The 21,982-nt window shown below is 42.8% G+C and overlaps 1 non-coding gene across 1 annotated transcript; it reads left to right on the top strand.

The window, feature by feature from the left end:
* The first annotated feature begins 20,894 nt into the window (after nucleotides 1–20,894).
* On the top strand, nucleotides 20,895–20,976 carry trnas-cga (transfer RNA serine (anticodon CGA)). The gene has a single exon. It is a non-coding gene; the product is annotated as a tRNA-Ser (tRNA).
* Nucleotides 20,977–21,982: the final 1,006 nt, after the last annotated feature.

The raw sequence follows: 21,982 nt of genomic DNA, 5'->3' as shown, positions 1-21,982 counted from the left end.
AGGGTTCTGGCCTTGTTGTGGTTGGAGGGGTAGTGTTCGAGGGCGGAGGTACAGGAAGTGGATGAGGTGTGCTAGAGGGCATCATCAACTACGTGGCAGGGGAAATTGTCATCTTTGAAGAAGGAGACTTATCTGGTGTGTTCTGTGCTGGATCTGGTTCTCCCGGGAGCAGATGCAGTGGAGGCAGTGGAATTGGAAATAAGGGATAGTGGTTTTAAAGGAGGGATTGTGGGAGGAGGTGTAGTCCAGGTAGCTGTGGGAGTAGGTGGGTTTGTAGAAGATGACAGTGTTGGTTGGTCAGCGTTGATAGAGATGGAGAGGTCCAGGAAGGGCTGGGAGGTGTCTGAGGTGGTCCAGGTGAACTTAAGGAATACAGGCAGATGCCTGAAGGGTGGAGAGGTAAATGAGAGGAGGGTGGGGGTGGGGAAAAAGTAGCACAGAGTACAATAGGTGAATGGGGGTGGGGATGAAGGCAATAGGTCAGGGAGGAGGGTGGGGAAGGTAGCAAGGAGTACAATGGATGGATGGGGGTGGGATGAAGGTGATAGGTCAGAAAAGAGGGTGGAGTGGATAGTTGGAAAAGAAGATAGGCCGGTAGGGCAGGTCATGGGGACGGTGCTGAGCTGGAAGTTTGGAACTGGGGTGAGGTGAGGGAAGGGGGAATGAGGAAACTGGTGAAGTCCACATTGATGCCCTGGGGTTGAAGTGTTCTGAGGTGGAAGATGAGGCGTTCTTCCTCCAGGAGTTGAAATGTTGGGCTACAGGGCGGTGTGGTTGATTGGTGCGATTGTCCCAGAGATGTTCCCTAAAGCGCTCTGCTAGAAGGTGTCCAGTCTCCCCAATGTAGAGGAGACCGTATCGGGAGCAACGGATACAATAAATGATATTAGTGGATGTGCAGGTAAAACTTTGATGGATGTGAAAGGCTCCTTTAGGGCCTTAGATGGAGGTGAGGGAGGAGGTGCAGGCACAGGACCTGATCAGGTAGGCACGGAGGGAACGGTCTTTGTGGAAGGCAGAAAGGGGTGGGGAGGGAAATATATCCCTGGTGGTGGGGTCCGTTTGGAGGTGGTGGAAATGTCGGAAGATGATTTGGTTTATGAGGGGGGTGGTGGGGCGGTCGGACAGTATCAAGGTATGTGGAGATGAGTTCAGTGGAGCAGGAGCAGGCTGAGACAATGGGTCGGCTGAGGCAGTCAGGCTCGAGGATCTTGGGTAGGATGTAGAACCGGGCGGTGCGGGGTTCCCGCACTATGAGGTTGGAAGCTGTGGGTAGGAGATCCCCTGAGTTGATGAGGTTGTGTACGGTCTGGGAGATAATGGCTAGGTGATGGGAGATGAGGTCATGGTCAAGGTGGCAGTAGGAAGATGTGTCGTCAAATTGGTGCTTGGCTTCAGCAGTACAGGCATATTAGCAGTAGTCAGGATGTAGGAAAGAAAATAAATCAGGAGATAGTAAAGGCATATAAGAAAACCAATATTACAATAATCCTGAGGGATTTCAATATGCAAGCGGTCTGGGTAAATCGGGTTGGCTAATATTGTTTTGATTGGATATTGAAAAATGGTAAACCTTTTACTGTTAACTGGAACTCAGGAAAAAAAACAATTAATTTCATAGGAACTTGGAGATTTTGAACATTCAGCAATAGACTTGTCTTGTATGCTCCTGAGTAACAAAGCTAAAGATAGTGATATTTTCAATGATAAAATAAAATAGAGAAAATCTAGTTCTTCTAATGGAAGGGTCTAGTTGACTTAACCTTAAAATTAGAGCTCAAGGGATGCTGTGAGGAAAATTTCTTCAGACAAAGGACCATTGAAACTGGGGAGGTGAATTGAAAATTTCAAAACTACAATTGAGAGATTTCATTCAGCAAGGTTATAAAGGTTACAGGATAAGACTGGGGAAAATAAAGTACAGATCACCTGTTATCTCATTGAATGTAGAACAGGCACAGGCACTGAATGTCCTTTCCCTATTCTAATAGAGTATGTCACTTACTACAGCACTTCTAACATTTTGTACACCAGGCAAAAAATGACTATTATGCTCAATTTCAATCTCCTGATAATTGTGGTTCCCATTTATAGGAACAGCATCAAGTCATTCATTCCCTCAGATCTGTTCCGCTATTTGAATCTTGGCAGATTTGTATCTCAATTATAATTTTCTTTCTTTGTAAAGTAGAGCTTCTGAAATTCCTTAAACTGTACCTTGAAAAACTCCCTCCTGTACAGTTGAGCAGTCCGTGGTATCATAGACTGAAGAACGTTTGTCCAAAACTAAAAACTGATCAGTGAGCAAGATCATCCCTGGGAGCTTTTGCGTTACCTACCTGGTTCTCTCCAACTGTCTGAGTCATCCATCATTCCATATCTGCCTGCTTTTTCCTAACCTGTGGAGTGATCCAATTCCCTAAACATGCTATCCACATGGTTTTCAACAGTCACTACAGTAAATACTCGAATTTGAAAGCCACAGTCAAGCTTGGGTAGCCAGTGACGTTATCGGCAAGTACATTTGCCTAAATCACATGGTGCGCTCATGACTTCCACATGCCACAGGATATACATGCAAATCAGCTGAGCTGTCCTACCATAACTTATCTTTACAGAGTCTTATAAATTGAATAGATTACCTGCTAATATCCAACCAGAGTTCTGCTGGACTGAAGAAGGAACCAAATATCAGAGAGCGAGGAAAGGAAATAAAGAAGGAAAGAAAAACACCTCCATTCCTCTTTATGAAATTCAATCTGCTTGAAATCTGCATTGTTGCACTCAGACCTCGATTCATACACTTTGAATCTGACCTGCTGCAGCCACATTGAACTGGTTACCAATTAACTAATCAGCTACTCTCCAATAAAGCTGCAGACCAGATTTTTAGAAAGACATTGAAGTTTAAACCTCCTCACTCACCAGATTCACTCCACTTGATCTCTGCACTCTGCTCTCTTGATCCCTATTTCTTTCCTTCTACCTCTACCTATGTCCTTCTCGATCTCTCTTTAATCTCTTATTATCCATCTTCGTATCTCAATCTTCGGATCTCACTCTCACCCTCTGAATTTTTCTATCTCTTTATTTCTCTGTCTCTTTCTGTTTTTTTATGACGGTCGGCAGGTGACTTCGCAAACATCTAATTCACAAATGAATGCCAAGCCAGGAAATTTGACCGAAGCTCGAACAAAATTGAAGGTTTCATGGAGAGTTTGAAAGGAGGGAAAAGCAGCTGGAAAGTCATAAACATAGAAACACAGAAAAAAGGTGCAGAAGCAAGCCATTCGGCCCTTCGAGCCTGTACTATCATTCAATATGATAATAGCTGAATGTGCAATTTTAATATCCCACTCCTGCTTTCTCTCTGTAGTCTTTGATCTCGTTAGCTGCAAGGGCCACTTCCAGGACCCCTCTTGAATGTATCTAAATCATCTTGCCCCAACATCTTCCTGTGGGAGACAATTCCACAGCTTCACAATTCTCCGTGTGAAAAAATTCAGTCCTGAATGGCTTATCCCTTATTCTTTGACTGTGGCCCTCTAGTTCTGGACTTCCCCAACATTGTGAACATTCTTTCCGCATCGAGCCTGTCCAGTTCCATGAGGATTTTACATGATTTATGTAAAGCTTTGGTGAATTAATTCAAGTAATCTTATAAATGTTCTTTGCAATTTGTATTTATATTGAATTATGAAAGCAGTAAGAACATTCAAAGGCAACTTTACAGGTGTGTTATCAAACAAACTTTGATTCTGGGCCACATTAGGTAGACAGATAGAAGGAAAGAAATTGGGATAGAATGAGCAGAGTGCAGAGATTAAGTGGAGTGAGTCTGGTGAGTGGGGAGGTTTAAACTTCAATATCTTACTAAAAGTCTGGTCTGCAGCTTTATTGGAGAGTAGCTGATTAGTCAATCGGTAACCAGTTTTAATAGACCATAGGCTGCTCTCTCAGAGAAAGATGACTGGCAGTGGTTTCACCGGAGGCTAACCATGCCTCAGGGAAGGGGTGAGGTTGAGAACACAGGACTTCCATGGACATCTCAGACAGAAAGCGATTTGAAACCATGGTGTTGGTTTCACTCTGCATTGCAATCCAACTGAATTAACTGACCCCTTAAATTGATGCAAAGGGCAGGGGCCCAAAGAGATAAATTTTCAGGAGCTGAAGATCAAAGAATTAGAGAGGCCAGCAGCTAATTATTTGATTAATTAACTGTCATTCTACCAGGCAGCCAGCATTTGTCCACTGTTAGGGTGCACATCTTTTCCCAACTCCATATCTTCTAATCCATCGAACGTCAGATAACTACATCAAGGCAGCCTCAAGGACTTCAAGGAGGTGCAGAGGAAGGGGACCAGGGTGTCTCATTTTCCTGAGACTTCATGTCCCAAAGTGGGAGGCCTGGTGACAATTACCTCTCTCGTCACCTTGATGCTACTACTGAAAGGGAAACCAGCCCGTTACTGGGGTCTTCTTGTTGGGCTCTGATACAGTCATTACATTTATGAATAGCTTACTAGGACAATTTAATGTAGAAGTTCCTTTCCTCTTGTAACTTCAGCACCTCGACTGGGTACACTGCCGATTCTGGAGAGTTGTTGGCCGTCTGATTGGAGGAGCACATCAGAGAGAAAGGCTAACGTTCTTTTGCCAGTAAAATTACCATTACAGTGCCTCTATTCTTGTGCATGGGCCTATTACTTGCTATGGATCCCAAAGCCACAACTTCAGTCATGGTGGCTAAATCCCAGCTCTTACTTCAGGGTATTCAGCAACATCTTTCAAACCTATGACTTCTGTCACCAGTAGAACAAGGGCAGGAGACAATTGTGAACATCACCACCTGCAAGTTCCCTCCAAGTCACACAGATTCCTGATTTGGAAATGTACTGTCATTCTTTCATTGTTGCTCATCAAACTAATGGCACAATGGTGTCAATTACAGAATAATGGTGTCTTACTAATTCATCAATTCATCAATGTCATCATTAATGTCATCAATTCCCATTGTGAAGAGGGTCTTGTCATTAATGAGAAGTACAGCAACCAAATTGAGAATGAGAATCAAAGGAGAAGATTTTTATTGTCATGAAAGAGCTGCAAGACCATTCAACAGCCTGTTCTTAATTATTTCCTCCTATTAGTTCATCAATGAAGACTCACATATTCTTTATGACTGTGATACTCATGATCCAAAGTGACGTCAGGTTCTAGAACTGCCATTGGCAATTTCAGGAGAAGTAGGGTGATTGAAAATATGGACCAATAACATCATGGACAAGTTGGCTGAAATGGTCTGTTGCTATGCTGTATGTTCTAGACAACAACCCTGAGTGTAATCTGTGCTTGAAACTTTTGTATGATTTACCATCTTGACAGAATGAAATGTATTCGTACATGACGCGTATTTACTCAATGACAAGTTTCCATTGCAAAATAAATATTGCTCAGCTCCAAGCTGCATTTATTTTCAGTTGCAGTACAAGACTAAGACCAGCTAGGTGGAGCCAATATGCAGATATTTTTGTCTATAATGGATAATATGGTCAATGTAACCCACTGACAGACTTTACGAGTAATTCTAAATTGACAGCACACAAAGATTGCTGTGCAGAATTTGCTTTTTCTTAACCTTTCACTGGGTAATGCTGTTGATTGCAAAGCCAGCATTTATGGCACATCTCTAGTTGCCATAAAGAAGGTGCTGGTGAGATGTCTTCTTGATCCATTGCAATCCAATTAGTTTAAATACAAACACATCGACACTGCAGTTCAGGAGTTTAAATTTTCTTGACCCAGTGACAATGAAGGAAGGGGTGATCAATTTCCAAGTCAGCATGGTGGTGGCTTGGAGGGGAGCTTACAAGTACCAGTGTATCCATGTATCTACTGTTCTTCCAGTTGGTAAACATCACAGGTTTGGAAAATGCTATCAAAAACTCTGGGTGAGATGTTGCAATGCATCGTGTGTGTCAAACAATGTACTAGTGGAGGAGGGAATGGATGGTAGTGGGAGGGATGGTATGTTAATCATGCTTTGTACTGAATTCTGTTCAAGCTACATTCACCCTGTAAAATAGGTTCTTCCATTTTAAGCTCAGGTTTTTTCACTTGGCAGATCAGTATGTAACTAACGTAACCACCTTCTGTGTACATTCGTGTCCATATGCTCTTGAGTTCCCCCTCATTCTAAAATATTCTAAATCCACCCAACTGTGTTATTTATACTCAGTGATGTGTTGCTCTGTGACATGATTGCGGGTTTGTTCCAGGGTCCTGAAGCCCTTACACAGCAAATGACCTTATGCAAATACAAGTTATAGTTGTTTGGATAGTGTTTTTCTCCGAAGTATGAATGATGGAGAATGAGAGATTGGGAACTACCTTTAATATGCTTATTCAAAGAAGAATATAAGGTCTATCTTCAAATTCAGTGTTATTGGGGTTTTATTTTGGCACTAATGGGTTTCCACTAAGTGCAGTGAATGCAAACTCAGTGGGTCCTCAATTTGGGCCGCATGTTTGCCTGCTTCAAAGGAAGAGAAATACATGAAAACAAATTAGACCTAAGAAACCAGTAGGCTTTTTTTTCTCCGTAAACTTTCCACACTCTTCTTTACAGTTCATGCTTTGTCTTGAAAATTGAGAGCTAGCTTTTTTTAAAAAGAAAATTAGTTTACTTGTGGAGTAATGGAGTTCAATTACTGATTTATCAGGGTTGCTTCAAACTCTAATCCTGTAATGCAGAAATTATTAACTTTCAAAGTTAGTCTAATAGCATTAAGGCTTTGTAAGCTGCATTTTTCAAGAACGTACCATTAGTTCACATTCACCATTATGATATTAGCCTGTAGTAATTGCACAACAAGATTTACAGGTCAAGCAAATCCTGGCTCCAGCAACAGTTTACTTACCAATTACATTCGGGTGTGCTGTATCATACAGCACCACATCTTCAAGGGAAATCCAGACAACATTTCTCTGTTTTGTATACAGAATTTTCCAATAGCAATTAAAGTGCTGTTTTGAGGCTTTGGAATCTTGGTCACTGGACATATTTAAGAAAGAGATGATAATAGTTTAGAATTTAGAAGCATCAAGGGATAATGTGGTGAGAAAGAGGAAAAATGGCATTAAAATAGAGGATCAACCATGATCTTGACAAATGTTGGAGTAGTCTTAAAAGGCTGATTGTTCTACTCCTGCTCCCAATTTCTATATTTCTATGTTTAAATAATCATTTCATATGTCTGTCAAAGCAATTTTACAAAGCTTGCATCAAACTGAACAAACAGTTAACTGTATTCAAAGAAGGGTCATATCAAAACCGAAACATTATCTCTGTTTCTGTCTCCATGATGTTACCAGACCTGCTGAGTTTTTCCATCACTTTCCATTTTGACTTCAATACTTCCAGCACCCACAATATTTTATGTTTTGATGTGTTCGAGCTGTCTGCAGACATCTGGGTTTGACTCATCAAGAATCAAAAGAGAGCAAAACCTCTCTCCCAATGTTAATCCTTACAGAACCATTATACATACTCCAAAGTAGTTCTGGTTGGCCCTTATACATTCTATCCTCCGTAATATTGACGTTATCCAAATTTCTACAACACATATTCTTACCAGCAACAAATGTTCATTCGCCCCTCAGCATTGTATTCACTGTCCTACATTAACTAAGCAATACTTTGTGCACAATTTTCCACTCACTGACGCAGCAAAAATGATGGAGAACATAATGAGTGATTGGGACGAAAATCACAAAATCAGATACTTGCCATAGAAATAAACTTACTGTTAAATGCACCTTCTATGGATAGCAAGGTGACATTTTTTCCATCAGGTGGCAAGATATGTACTTACATCTGATTAATTACCCTACTGGTTGGAATTAACTTCCCCGTCCTAATTAACTTCTGCCCAATAGAGATACTTGATGCTTCAGAACTTCAGCTGCATAAACCAAGCATGTGCTTTATGACTTTGTTTCTCTGTCTAGAGTGTGGGTGAGTACACAGATTTCACTGCCTCTATCTGCACTTCACAATGCTCCTTGTCCACACTGTTGTATTCAAACTGCAATTGATACCTCCACATTGGATAAGACACAATGGGTGCCTGGATCTACATTCCACTCAACCGGGGGGTAATGGCCATCTGCCAGCATTAGCATGCCAGATGGCATTTTACCAGGCACAGTCAAGCTTTTGTTTCTTAGATGGCACTTAGAGTCATAGAGTCATAGAGATGTACAGCATGGAAGCAGACCCTTCGGTCCAACCCGTCCATGCCGACCAGTTATCCCAATCCAATCTAGCCCCACCTGCCAGCACCTGGCCCAATTCCTTCAAACCCTTATTCATATACACATCCAAATGCCTTTTAAATGTTGCAATTGTACCAGCCTCCACCACTTCCTCTGGCAGCTCATTCCATACACGTACCACCCTCTGCATGAAAAAGTTGCGCCTTTGGTCCCTTTTATATCTTTCCACTCTCACCCTAAACCTATGCCTTCTAGTTCTGGACTCCCCCAATCCAGGGAAAATACTTTGTCTATCTATCCTATCCATGCCCCTCATAATTTTATAAACCTCTATAAGGTCACCCACAAACTTGATTGATTTTTTTTGAAGTAACAAAGAGGATTGATGAGGGCAGAGTGGTAGATGTGTTCTATATGGACTTCAGTAAGGCGTTCGACAAGGTTCCCCATGGGAGACTGGTTAGCAAGGTTAGATAGCATGGAATACAGGGAGAACTGGCCAACTGGATACAGAACTGGCTCAAAGGTAGAAGACAGAGGAAGGTGGTGGATGGTTGTTTTTCAGACTGGAGGCCTGTGACCAGTAGAGTGCCACGAAGATCATTGCTGGGTCCTCTACTTTTCATCATTCATATAAATGATTTAAATGTGAGCATAAGAGGTACAGTTAGTAAGTTTGCAGATGACACCAAAATTGGAGTTGTAGTAGACAGCGAAGACTGTTACCTCAGATTACAACAGGATCATGAACAAATGGGCCAATGGGCTGAGAAGTGGCAGATGAGTTTAATTCAGATAAATGCGAGGTGCTGCATTTTGAGAAAGCAAATCTTAGCAGGACATCTACACTTAGTGGTAAGGTCCTAGGGAGTGTTGCTGAACAAAGAGACCTTGGAGTGCAGGTTCATTGCTCCTTGAAAGTGGAGTCACAGGTAGATAGGATAGTGAAGAAGGCATTTGATATAAGACATGCTGACTATCCCTAATCAGTCCTTGCCTTTCCAAATACATGTACATCCTGTCCCTCAGGATTCCCTCCAACAACCTGCCCACCACCAACATCAGGCTCACTGGTCTATAGCTCCCTGGCTTGTCCATTCAATCCTTCTGAAACAATGGCACCACGTTAGCCAACCTCCAGTCTTCTGACACCTCACCTGTGACTATTGATGATTACAAATATCTTGGCAAGAGGCCCAGCAGTCACTTCCCTAGCTTCCCAGAGTTTTAGGGTACACCTGATCAGGTCCTGGTGATGTATCCACCTTTATCCATTTCAAGACATCCATCACTTCCTCCTCTGTAATATAGACATTTTTCAAGGTGTCACCATCTATTTCTCTACATTCAATATCTTCCACGTCCTTCTCCACAGTAAATACTGATGCAAAATGTTTGTTTATTATCTCCCCCATTTTCTGTGACTCCACACAAAGGCCGCATTGCTGAGCTTTGAGGGGCCCTGTTCTCTCCCTAGTTACCCTTTTGGCCTTAATGTAATTGTAAAAACCCTTTCGATTCTCCTTAGTTCTATTTACCAAAGCTATCTCATGTCCCATTTTTATCCTCCTGATTTCCCTCCTAAGTATACTCCTACTGCCTTTATACTCTTCTAAGGATTCACTTGATCTATCCTCTCCATACCTCACATATGCTTCTTTCTTTGGTGGAGAAGGAAACGCAGGTAGCCTGTGTGTGCAGGAAATACTGAAGACTAAATGTGAAAGAGGGGTACATGTACTATCAGAATGGTGATGCATGAACATCAGAGATGGTGCACGTACCAGCAGCCTATGTAGCAAATAGCTGCATAGACTGAAGAGCATTGCAAAATATGGAAAGGAAAGGGAAGGCAAGGGGAGTTAGAATTTCAGTAAGTGAGGGAATGCTTTCACAGTCAGTTAAAATGGCTGGGCCTATTACAGTCCAATCTAGTCAGCCATAGTCAGTCAGAGCATTAATCGAAATCTGTGATCTATGACGCTTTGGTCTGAGGTTGGGACATGGTCAGTCTGGCAGTCAAGTAAATTGAGCCCAAGACTGGCTGGTTGGACAGTCAATCAAGCCTGTCTTACAGATTCAGTCCAGGGTATGGGCCATTAGGCAGTGAAGCGGAAGGTACAAAATCTGTGAGGTTTTTAGGATCAATTCATGGTGTCATTAAAGTTATGGGCAGTTAATTTGTGGCTGTAATTGGTAGCTGAGGGAATGGTCACGGTCACACTTGGGATAGTGGGTTGGAATGCAGTAAGATTCAGGAGGCGAATGTACAGTCTTGAAGTGGGTGAACATAAATTGTGGACACTCTGGCTGCACTAAGTGGAGGGTGCGGGGTGAGTGACGGTATTGGCATTTCAATAGTCAGGGGCTCAGGAGCAAATCAGGGACATCAATAGTCATGTAAAGGGGCTCCACTGAAAGAAAGGGAGGGTAAAGGGTTATCGGGGTGTAGGGAGTACTGCATAATGAGCACAGCAATAGACACATTTCACTGGCTATAGTTGGAGCCTACAAGTCACTGCAGTGAGCAGTCTATAGTCTATAAAGTCTAAACATTATTGTGTTGATTCAAAATCAACATTGCAACAAGGTTTCAATATTGACAAGACCCAAAGTGGGAGGAATAAGTAGCATTGATTTTAAAGGAAGTGGAGCTCAGGGCTGGGAATATGAGGCCTACTTAAGAATTATGCCAATATACAGGAGTTCAGTTGATTATTAAATGTGATACTAGTGCCTTTAATTCACAGTGTAGCAGAATGACAGAGCATTTTTATCATGTTAAGATAAAAAAAATTACAACCAAATAATTTTCTGAAATAAACTGTCAGAGGATTCAACCACATCGGGTTTTGAGGCAGAGTAGCAAAGAGCTGGGGTCTCGCTTGGCAGAATCAAATGGAACACATGTTGTTACGGCTCCTTGGCCACGAGACATAGTGCTCTCTGATGGTATAACCTGGTGATTAATGGGGAAGGATACCCTGAGTACAGCACACCTTTATCAAGTTTATCTACTATCTCTTGCTATTCTTACCGATCTGCTACAAAGTGGAGGAGCATGGGAGAGGTCAATCCATCAGTTCTTCTTATGGTTCTAACATGCACTCCAAAAGAGCCATCACAGAGGACACTCGAGACAACTCCTCCTGAAACAACACCAGTCACTGCTAGTTGTCACATAGCGTCCAGAAGGATAAGCCACAGGGAAGGCATTGGTCTAATGCTGTTATTACTAGACTATTAATCCAGAGAGGTAATGTTCTGGGGACCCAGATTTGAATCCCATAAGGGCAGATGGTGAAGTCTGAATTCAATAAAAATCTGGAATTAACAGTCTAATAATGATCATGAAACATTGTCAATTGTCAGGAAAAACCCATTTGGTTTACAAATGTCCTTACCTAGTCTTGCCCACATGTGACTCCTGACCCACAGCAATGTGGTTGATGCTGAACCACATATATTAGGGATGGGCAACAAATGCTGCCTAGCCAGTGATGCCCACATCTCTGTGAACAAATGATATTATAAAAAAAGAGGAGAGCTCATGCATGAATCAGTATCTTCAGGCTGAGTTACAGCTACCTGCAAATAACTGAGAGTTAATGCAGAAGAGGACTGAGAATGTCTTGAACCATTTTGTAAACCCATGGCAGCTGCTGGGTGAGGACTTGGTTAACTGCTTAGCCATCTTGGTAGCCCTAAAGCTTACAGCTGCCCTTAATTGTTTTTGACAGGGGATTGTTTCAAGGAGCTACAGGGAATCCCTGTGGCATTTCATGGTCCTCAACTCATATCTGCATCCAAGGTGTCACCATTGCTCTTTTTGCTCTCACCATTCATCCCTTTGTCCCTTGTCAGATAGCTAGAGTCAGACAGCTAGAGCAATGAAATTTTCAGCCAGAACTGGTTTCCCACGGCTGCAGGGTACAGTGTAGTAGTCATCAATAGAAAGGAACTCCACCCCCTTGATGCTCAAATCATTTTTGACCATGGCAGATCTGTGCCAGATACCTGGTTAGCTGACACGCTTCATACATACCAGACCACTCAAGCATCAGCCTCTTTTCAAGGCTCTCAACATGTACAGGGATGATTAGTACCTGCTTCAAACCCGGCTGATGACACCACTAAGTTGTCCTCAGACTGGAACAGTATAAAGTTGCCAATGCATCAAACAGAGCCATTTTGGAACAGACGTTAAGATAAGGTTCTGATGTGTGGACCTGTCAGGCAGTGCCATGCAGTATGCCCACAGACAGGGTTTTCCACGTCATACTTCTGTGCTGTGCTCTGCACAATCTGAATCAGCAAGTGAGGACGTGGCCGGTGGGGGATGGTTGGGGGAGGAGGGGTGGTGGTGAAGTGGGTAGTTGAAGAAAACTCCAAGGAGGAAGATGACAGACAGGATCTTGAGATAGGACAGGTGGACCATCAAAGAGAAGAACACAAGATAGTGATGTGTGATACCTGAGAGGCCAGAAAGAGAAAGGACAATCGGATCTTAATTGGAGTATGAGTTGATTGTTTCCCACCTGAAATGTAGCATGCTTTGAGAACTCCAGATCTCTCCTTCCTGGAGCCTATAGACACATGACAGATTCTGCTGCTCCCCAAAGGGACAATGCCAACCAACCACATCTCCTCCATCAACCTATTCATTAATGCCCCTAAGATTGATCTTTTTTATTCGTTTATGGGATGAGGGCATCACTGGCTCAGACAGCCATTTATTGCCCATCCCTAATTGCTCAGAGGGCAGTTAAATGTCAACCACATTGCTGTGGGTCTGGAGTGATACATAGGTTAGCCAAGAAAAAGAATGGCAGTTTCCTTCCCTTAAGAACATTAGTGAACCAGATTGGATTTTCCAACAAAGGATTCATGATCATCATCAGACTCTTCATTCTAGATTTTTTTAATTGAATTCAACTGCTAGCATCTTCCAATGGGGGGATTTAAACCTGGGTCCTCAGAACATTACTTGGCTGTCTGGATTAACAGTCCAGCGATAAAACCACAAGATCATCATCTTTCCCTATCATGGTCTCTTTAAAATGTGAGCACTTAGCTGCATTCAACAAAAGGATAACAGCCACCTTTGAGACCAAAGTCTAGATGAAAACTCTTCATACCTGATATTCCCCTACCTCCCCCTGTAGTTTGAGCCTGTCAGAGATGGCTGAATACAGAGATACATGTTCTGCAAGGGCCTCAGCAGATTCTTGATTTCCAGCAGTCCACTGAGTGTCAGAGACATCTGACATTTCTTTTTTCACCGGCTATAGACATGTGTCAGTGACGGGCCCAGCAGGCTGTGTTCTGATCCAATGAGTGTACCCACTGCGGTGATTGCCTCCGTGCTGTTGGAAGGTGCAGGTGAATGTTTTGCCAGAGTATCCTCTGAAGGACTATTGCTTCAATTTCTTTCGCTCTGCAGAGCCCTTGATGCTGGTGCCTGTGTGAGAGAGAAAAAGAATTAGCTGGTGAAGATGCAGAATAGCATCTTTTTACTACCATATGTATATCTAGGAAGAGCAGAGCACAATGTTGTTTATCGTATTGCTGATCTATTAGTGTCTCCCAATCACCAAAAGAGTCTTGGTCTTCCCTGGTTGCTGTGGTGGTCATTTCCTCAGAAGGGTGAGGATCTTGATGACCAGTATATCACTGGTCTTGGCCCTCTCCACCTGATTGTGAGCCAGTTTGTCCTTCAATAAGATAAAGAGAAGGATTGTGCCTGATGGGAATGAGTGCTGGAGCAAGAACCATGCGAGGTGATCCCCAGCAAGTCAATAAAAAATGCAATGGATCCAATAATAGTCTGAGAGGATGAAGTCCACATAGACCCTTAAGTGGAAATCATGCATGTGGTACTGAGAGTTTTCAGGCTTGCTGAGGTCCCTATGCAGGGATAACAAAAAGACTGAGTAATGTCTCTGTGAGTTTGAGATAGTAGGGAGGAGATGGTGCCACTTACCACTGACTTATACAGCCATCTTGGCCCAGGATGAATGGATCTGATGCAATGACTGCCTGCTGTAGTCACCCAGGAAGAGGATTTTCCTTTTCATCCAATATCAGCTGGAGGGCAACATCAGTGAACCTCAAGCCAGCTTGGACCTTTTAGGAGAAAGGTCTGATGTTCGAGAGGTGGCTACTACAGACTGAGGACAAGTTCCTCACTGCAGTATCCATCTACCTTTATGTAAAGCTCCAGAACTTTCCACTGGGTGAGAATGTCTGGCTTGCTTAACATGCAATTTGCCAACTAACTTGTGAAATATCTTATTTGCAAAGATTATGAACAGAGAAGTGGGCATCATGTGAGACAACGTGCCTGGAAATTGGTAGAGCTGATGACATTCAACTTGCTCAAATCCTCACTTTAACTTTAAAATGGAAAGTCTCTTTGTGGGTTTTTAGTATTCTTAACCTTGGTTTCAAATCCTTTCATGGTCTCACCCCTCCCTATTCTGCAATCTCCAAACCTACAGTCTTCCTTTCATGATTTCCCATTTTAATCGTTCCAATTCCTTGGGCTTTACCTTCAGTTTCTTGGGCCCTAAGTTCAGTTTTTCTTTCCTAAAATCTTTCCACCATCAATCTTTCTTCCTCTAACATGCCTTTTGCAAAGATTTGACCATCTGCACTAATTTCACCTCGTTTGACGCCTCAGTGTCAAATTTTGCTTTACAAAGCTGCTCTGAAACACTCTGAGATGTTTGTAGACTTTAAAGGTGCTGTAGAGATAAAAAAAAATTCTTGTTGTTGTCGGAGTAATGCATTTTAAACACTGATTTATCAGTGTTGTTTCAGACTCTAATCCTCGTAATCCTGAAATTATTAACTTTCAAAGTTGGTTTAATAGTATTAAGCAAGCAACATTTTTCAAAAATATACTGTTAGTTCACATTCGCTGTTATGATATTAGCCTGTGGCAATTGTGAAACAAGGTTTACAGGTCAAGCAAATCCTGGCTGCAGCTGCAGCTTACTCACAAACTACATTCTATCATACATCATCGAGGGAAATCCAGTCAACACTTTCCTGTTTTGTACAATATACAGAATCTTCCAATGTCAATTGCAGTGGCACACAATATATTTTGTTGTGATTGAGTTAATTAACTGATATATACAAAAGTTTGCATAAAACATAGCCTAGGAACCATCGATCTTATCCTGATAAGAGTGACAGTTATAGTTATTTAGGTGGCTCAATGGATGGAACTTGTGTCTGAGTCACAGAGTCATGAATTCGAATTTGCTCAAACACCTACAGCAGAATAAATGGTGGATGTTTCTGGTGCTGTACTGAAGGTATGCAGTACTGTTGGAGGGAGATACCATCTCTAACCAAGATAGTGAAACTAATGCATTGCCTACCCTCAGAAGGATTCAAATGATCTCTCAAGCAACATTGCTGAAGTAAAGCCCACATGCAAGTACTGGGCCTCCTCCACCCTCCCCTCCGACCTATTACCATCACTGTCCACCTCCATCTACCTATCACCTTCCTAGTTACCTTCCACACATCCCCAGCCCACCCCCACCCTCCTATTTATCTCTCAGCCCCCTTCCACCCCCATATTCCTGATGAAGGGCATATGCCTGAAATGTCGATTCCCCTGCTCCATGAATGCTGTCTGACCTGCTATGCTTTTCCAGTGGTACACTTTTCGACTGCTGAAGCAAATAGTCTGGTTGTTATCACGTTAATATTTATGAAGGCAAGCTATATGCAAATTAACTGGGATATTTCCCATATTGCAACAGCAGTCGCATTTCAAAAGTTCTTCATTCAATGTAGAGTATTTTGGAGTACACTGAGGTTGCAAAAAGGGCTTTTGCGCTAGAAAGCCTGGAAGCAGAAGATTCCCTACAATCCATCTAGTCAAAAGAGGAACTCTTCTCTTCTGAGGCTTCTCCCCCAAGGGCAGTCACCATGCAGAGGAGAATGAAAGGCAATGAAGCATGTTAGGAGTTAAAAATCCAAAATGGATACATCATGCCAATCGGCAATGTTTTAATTGAATGTCTGGTTAGAGGATAGTTGAATAGGGTTGGGTCAGAGTGATTGTCAAGATGATTGGGTTTAGTAGAGAGGGTGGTCTCATCAGTCAAGGGGAGTATTGGAATCAGACTCAGAGGTATTGAGCTGGTCAAGACCCAAAGAGTCTCAAGGCACTGCTCCTGTTTCTCTGTTCCTAAGACAATGGATGATATCTACCAGTATTCATAAGCCAGCTAAGCAACTAACCCTCCTTGATAATCCCCCATCAGAGTTCCTTGGTCACCTGAATTCCCCAAATAGACCCAACTACTCCCCAACCAACCAACAAACACTCCCACATTGACCACACCCAATTAGACCTTCAATCATCTGCCTAAACTTAACCCAACTCACCTGAACAACACTCACTCAAACCCCATTCCCCTCAAGTGGACCTAACTGCCACACTCCCTCACCTATCCACCCTCTTACCTACCTACCCATATATATATATACATATACCCACACACCTCATGCACCTGCCCAACTTTAACTACTCACCCAACTCACATGCTGACCAATGATACCAGTCCAGCTAACTACTCACCCACCTCCCCTCCTGTACACACGTTTATTCACTCATTCACTTATGCATCCACTCTTATTCACTCATCTGCTTTCTAACATTTGTCAAAAGACTAGACATTTAAATACTCATCCAGCACCCATAGCCATAAAAAGGAGATATGTCCTGTTTTCCCTTGACTCTACTTCATTCTGACGGAGTTCTCCAGGCAATATCACACAGCGCACTTCTTGGACAGCCTGAATCAGAAGATGGGGTGGCTCAGTGGTAAGCATTGCTGCCTCATAGCACCATGGACCCAGGTTCAATTTCAGCTTTGGGCAATTGACTGTGTGGAGTGCACATTCTCCCCGTGTATGCGTGGGATTCCTCCGGGAGCTCCAGTTTCCTCCCATGGTCCAAAAACTGTGTGGGTCAAGTAGATTGGCCATGATAGATTTCCCATAGTATCCAGGGGAATGCCGACAAGGTGGATAAAGGTTACAGGAATAGGAGGGTGGGTCTGGGTGGGATGTGGACTCAATGGACCAAATGGCATATTCCCACACTATAGGGCTTCTATGATTTTTTTTAATCCCAAAAGTAATTCTTGCAGCATTGCTACTACTCAGTAAATTTCAGACATGATCTTTTTCTCATAATCTATTCAGAGTCCATTTGATTGGAAGTGCCAATGTTTGATTTTTCCTTTTGTTTGATCATCATTGCACATAGCTTTTAATTCTCTTTTCAACTAGTGTTGTATAACAACTCTCAAATATAAACCTCTAACTATGGCTAACATAGATTTACATTACACCCACATATTAAAATTACATTCAGCAAAGGTTAACTTGTCTGATTTGATTACTGTCAAATTCAATACTGCCACTTCTAATAACACGGGGGAAGTAATTTGCCAAAATTCTTGAATTATAACCAGTATTTAAATCTTCTCATGTAAGTAATATATTATGTTAACTGCAATAATATTAAAATATGTAAGCAGATATCTTTATTGATTCTTTGCACTTATATTTTCTATAAATTCTATTGCCACATCCTTGCCCAACTCTGTAACCCCCTCTCACCCTTAATCCTCCAAGATCTACGTATTTCTGCAATTCTGACCTCTTGTGCGTCCCTAGTTTTCTGCATTTCACCATTTTTAGATTTGCCTTGAGTTTCTTAACCCCAAAATTCTTGAAAACGTTCCCTAAAATGTTCTAGCTTCCTCTGTTTTTTTTAAAAGAAGCCATTCTTTAATATCCTACCTGATAGAGCCAAGCTTTCAATCACCGTATCTCAGGACGTCTCATTCTGTAGGTTGGCCTCAAAGTGTGGTTGATAACTGCTGTAAATTACCTTTAAAAAAAATTTTCAAGGCTCCATTTTGTGGGCATTTTCTGGAAACTGCAAGAACAAGAAAACTGATGGGGTGAGATGACTGAATCAGGTAGGAGCTGAAATTTCAATTTTCATCTGGCACTTGGAGTTGCAGAGGTAAAGTCAGCAATACGTTTGTTGTGTGTGTGTGAGATGATGCTGTCATCTTAACAAGATTACTTTGTCCTTGGGCTTTTTCTTAAGAGAGGTCATAGAGGCAGAGGTCTGAAATGTCTTGTAAGACCCGAGTTTAACTATGGCAGGGGAGTGGCGAGTTCAGATTTCTTCTAGATTAGATTCCCTACAGCGTGGAAATACACCCTTTGGCGCAACAAGTTCACCGACCCTCTGAAGATTAATCCACCCAGATATATTTCCCTACATTTACCCCTGACTAATGCATATAACACTATGGGCAATTTAACATGGCCAATTTACCTGATCTGCACATCTTTTGGATTATGGGCGGAATCTGGAGCACCCAGAGGAAATACACACAGACACGAGGAGAATGTGCAAACTCCGCACATGCAGTCACCCGAGGCTGGGATTGAACCCGGATCCCTGGCGCTGTGAGGCAGCAGTGCTAACCACTGAGACACTGTGCGGCCCCTAATTTGGTTTAGTTGTAGAAATCACAGAAGTTGTAGCAGTGCAAAAGGTTCCATAATTCTGCAGGTGATCTAATTTTTCTCTTTGAAATCTCTCCTGCCTATAAGAGCCTGTGTTTGAATTTACCTTTTGCCAAGGAGTGTGCTTATGGGATGTTATGGGAATTGGAACAGCTTCTTAGTTAAGTTGCTATGTGGATCGGTTGAAGTTTCCAATTGTTAAGTTATTCTGAATTCTTTTTTCTTTTGTTCATATTTCAACTGGAGTGTTTAAGTAAATTCAGCTTTGTTTAGAACTGAGCGATTTGACCAGCTGCATCACACCTGGAATATCCACCTCACTTCTGCCTTTAAGACAAGAAAATGTTGGTGTTGCGAATGCAGTGCTGGAAATGCACAGCCTGTTAGGCAGCATCCAAGGAGCAGGAAAATCGATGTTTTGGGAAGCCTGATGAAGGGCTTTTGCCCAAAACGTCAATTTTCTTGATCCTCAGATGCTGCCTGACCGGCTGTGCTTTTCCAGCACTACAATCTTGGCTCTAATCTCCAGCATCTGCAGTCCTCACTTCCGCCAAGAAAAAGTTGGTGTCTAGGCTCCCTTGTTAAAATATTTTGAGGGGGTCTGGCCTGGTCGATAACAGTGTGTCAAGCCCCATACTGGTGAATGGTGGAATTCCATTTGTTCAATATTTGCATAGCACAGATACTCATCAGCATAGAATTTCTTAAAAATGTCCTACCTTCAGAGAAAATTCAGCAGCACAAAGAATCTTGAGGCATTGGGGTCATGATCACTTAGGGGTAGTGGGCAGCAGTCAGTTTTGTGCAGTAGGGTCTGAAGTCAGTGGGTGTCCTTGCTGAACTTTGTGGTTCAAGGGTGGGGAGCATGACACTGGCAGCTTGCATGGAGACACAGAGCTGGCAAAAGTGGATCAGTGGTGGTGGGGCAAGATGTGGATGAGATCGAGTGCTTAGAGGAGGGGAAGAGGAATTCATGAAAACACGGAAGGTAGAGTCAAGAAGATGGGGAGTAGAACAGGCCTACTGTCTTAAGTGTGCTGATTTTGGGATAGTGGTGGTGAAAGTCAGTCAAAGTAAGTAAATAGGGACCTAAAGGGCAGTGTCAGTACTGCACATATGTTGGTTGACAGAGTCCTGAAGGGTTGAGTTTGTCTGCAACATTTCCATTACCTCCTTTGAGAGTGATTTCAGATAATATATTTTGCAACGCAAGGAAGGGGGAGCCAGCGAGCAACAAGTTCAGTCATGGTCCATGGAGTAATGACAACAACATTGGGCGCCAACATCAGCACTCAATAAAAACAGATGACCATTTCTTCCACCATGAGGAAGTTTCCTAAACTCCTTTGGAACCACTGATGTAAGCCAACCATGAGGTATACCAATTTATTTAGCTCTCTGACAAAAATAGTTTCAACAAATAAATACAATGGATGCATGAATAAAGTGAAACTTAAATTAACGTGAAATATTTACAAGGAAATCTTCGATTTGTCAAACTTCCATGCCTCCTTTATGTCTCAGTAAGTCAGATACTATTAGAAGTAGAGTTAAGCAATAAATCTGTAGTCATGATGAAGAAGCCTCTCTTGTTTGAACAGGAGGTGGTTTTATAGGCATCTGCACCTGGTCGGGTATGAGTATCTTTTACCACTGAAAAGCTTCACCCTCTGTATGTTTGCATATGTTTTCTGTTCATACTGCTGGTTTTAAATTGTAATCATGTGGAAACCAGTGAAAAGAGAGAGAGAGAGTACATGGTATCCACTTCTAGTTCTTCCATTGGGAACTGTATTCTCTGGTTTATGTAATGCAAAGACATAGTGGAGAATTCTCCTGCATTTCAATAAAATAGCACAGTAGTAGCATTTATGTCCACCTAAGAAGGTAGATTTGTTGAATATCTCATCCAAAACCAACCATAATCTTCTGGCACATATTGCATATTGAAGTCACAACTTTCCGATCAGAGATAGAAGTGCTCTCTGATGAACCAGGGTTAGGTGCTGGTACCCTGCTCGCAGGAGACTGCAGCTGTAATGGCCGAGTGGTTAAGGTGTTGGACTCGAAATTCAATGGGGTTTCCCCGCGCAGGTTCAGACCCTGCTTGCAGTGGTCTCCTAATCTTGGGCAGCGTGGTGACTTAGTGGTTAGCATTGCTGCTTCACAGCGCCAGGGTCCCAGGTTCGATTCCAGCATTGGGCGACTGTTTGTGTGGAGTTTGCAAATCCCCCCATGTCTGCGTGGGTTTCCTCTGGGTGCTCTGGTTTCCTCCCACAGTCCAAAGATGTGCAGGTCAGGTGAATTGGCCATGCTAAATTGCCCATAGTGTTAGGTGCATTAGTCAGAGGGAAATGGGACTGGGTGGGTTACTCTTTGGAGGGTCGGTGTGGACTTATTGGGCTGAAGGGCCTGTTTCCACACTATAGGGAATCAAATCTAATCAAGTGGAAAAGCATTTGAATCACTGAAATCTTACAGTGTGGAAGCAAGCCATTCAGCCCATTGAGTTCACACCGAACTGCCAAAAAGCATCCAGCCAGGATCCATCCCACTTCCTTATACCTGTAACCTTGCATTTCTTGTGAATGGTCCAGGTAGCCTGAACATGCCTAGACAATTTTGCAGGGCCAATGCACATAAACTGCACATCTTTGGACTGTGGGAGGAAACTCATGCAAATGCAGGGAGAATGCGCATAGACAGACAATTGGCCAATGGTGGAATCAAATTCAGGTTCCTGGCACTGTGAGGCAACAGTGCTAACCATGGAGCGACTGTGCCAACAATAGGGAAATATTCTTGGTGGTTGTCCATTTATTTCTCAGACTTGATTACTTACAGTGTGGAAACAGGCCCTTCAGCCCAACAAGTCCACACTGAAGCGCACCCACCCAGACCCATTCCCCAACATTTACCCCGCACTTAACACTATGGGCAATTTAGCGTGGCCCATTCACCTAACCTGCACATTTTTGGACTGTGGGAGGAAACCCACACAGACAGGGGGAGAATGTGAAAACTCCACACAGTCAGTCGCCTGAGTTGGGAATTGAACCCGGTGCTGTGAAGCAGCAGTGCTAACCACTGTGCCACCGTGCCGCCCACGAATAAGGGTTGC

The sequence above is a fragment of the Hemiscyllium ocellatum genome, chromosome 18, assembly GCF_020745735.1.
Source record: "Hemiscyllium ocellatum isolate sHemOce1 chromosome 18, sHemOce1.pat.X.cur, whole genome shotgun sequence".
Classification (NCBI taxonomy): domain Eukaryota; kingdom Metazoa; phylum Chordata; class Chondrichthyes; order Orectolobiformes; family Hemiscylliidae; genus Hemiscyllium; species Hemiscyllium ocellatum.
This window is presented reverse-complemented; position numbering and strand designations above follow the sequence as displayed.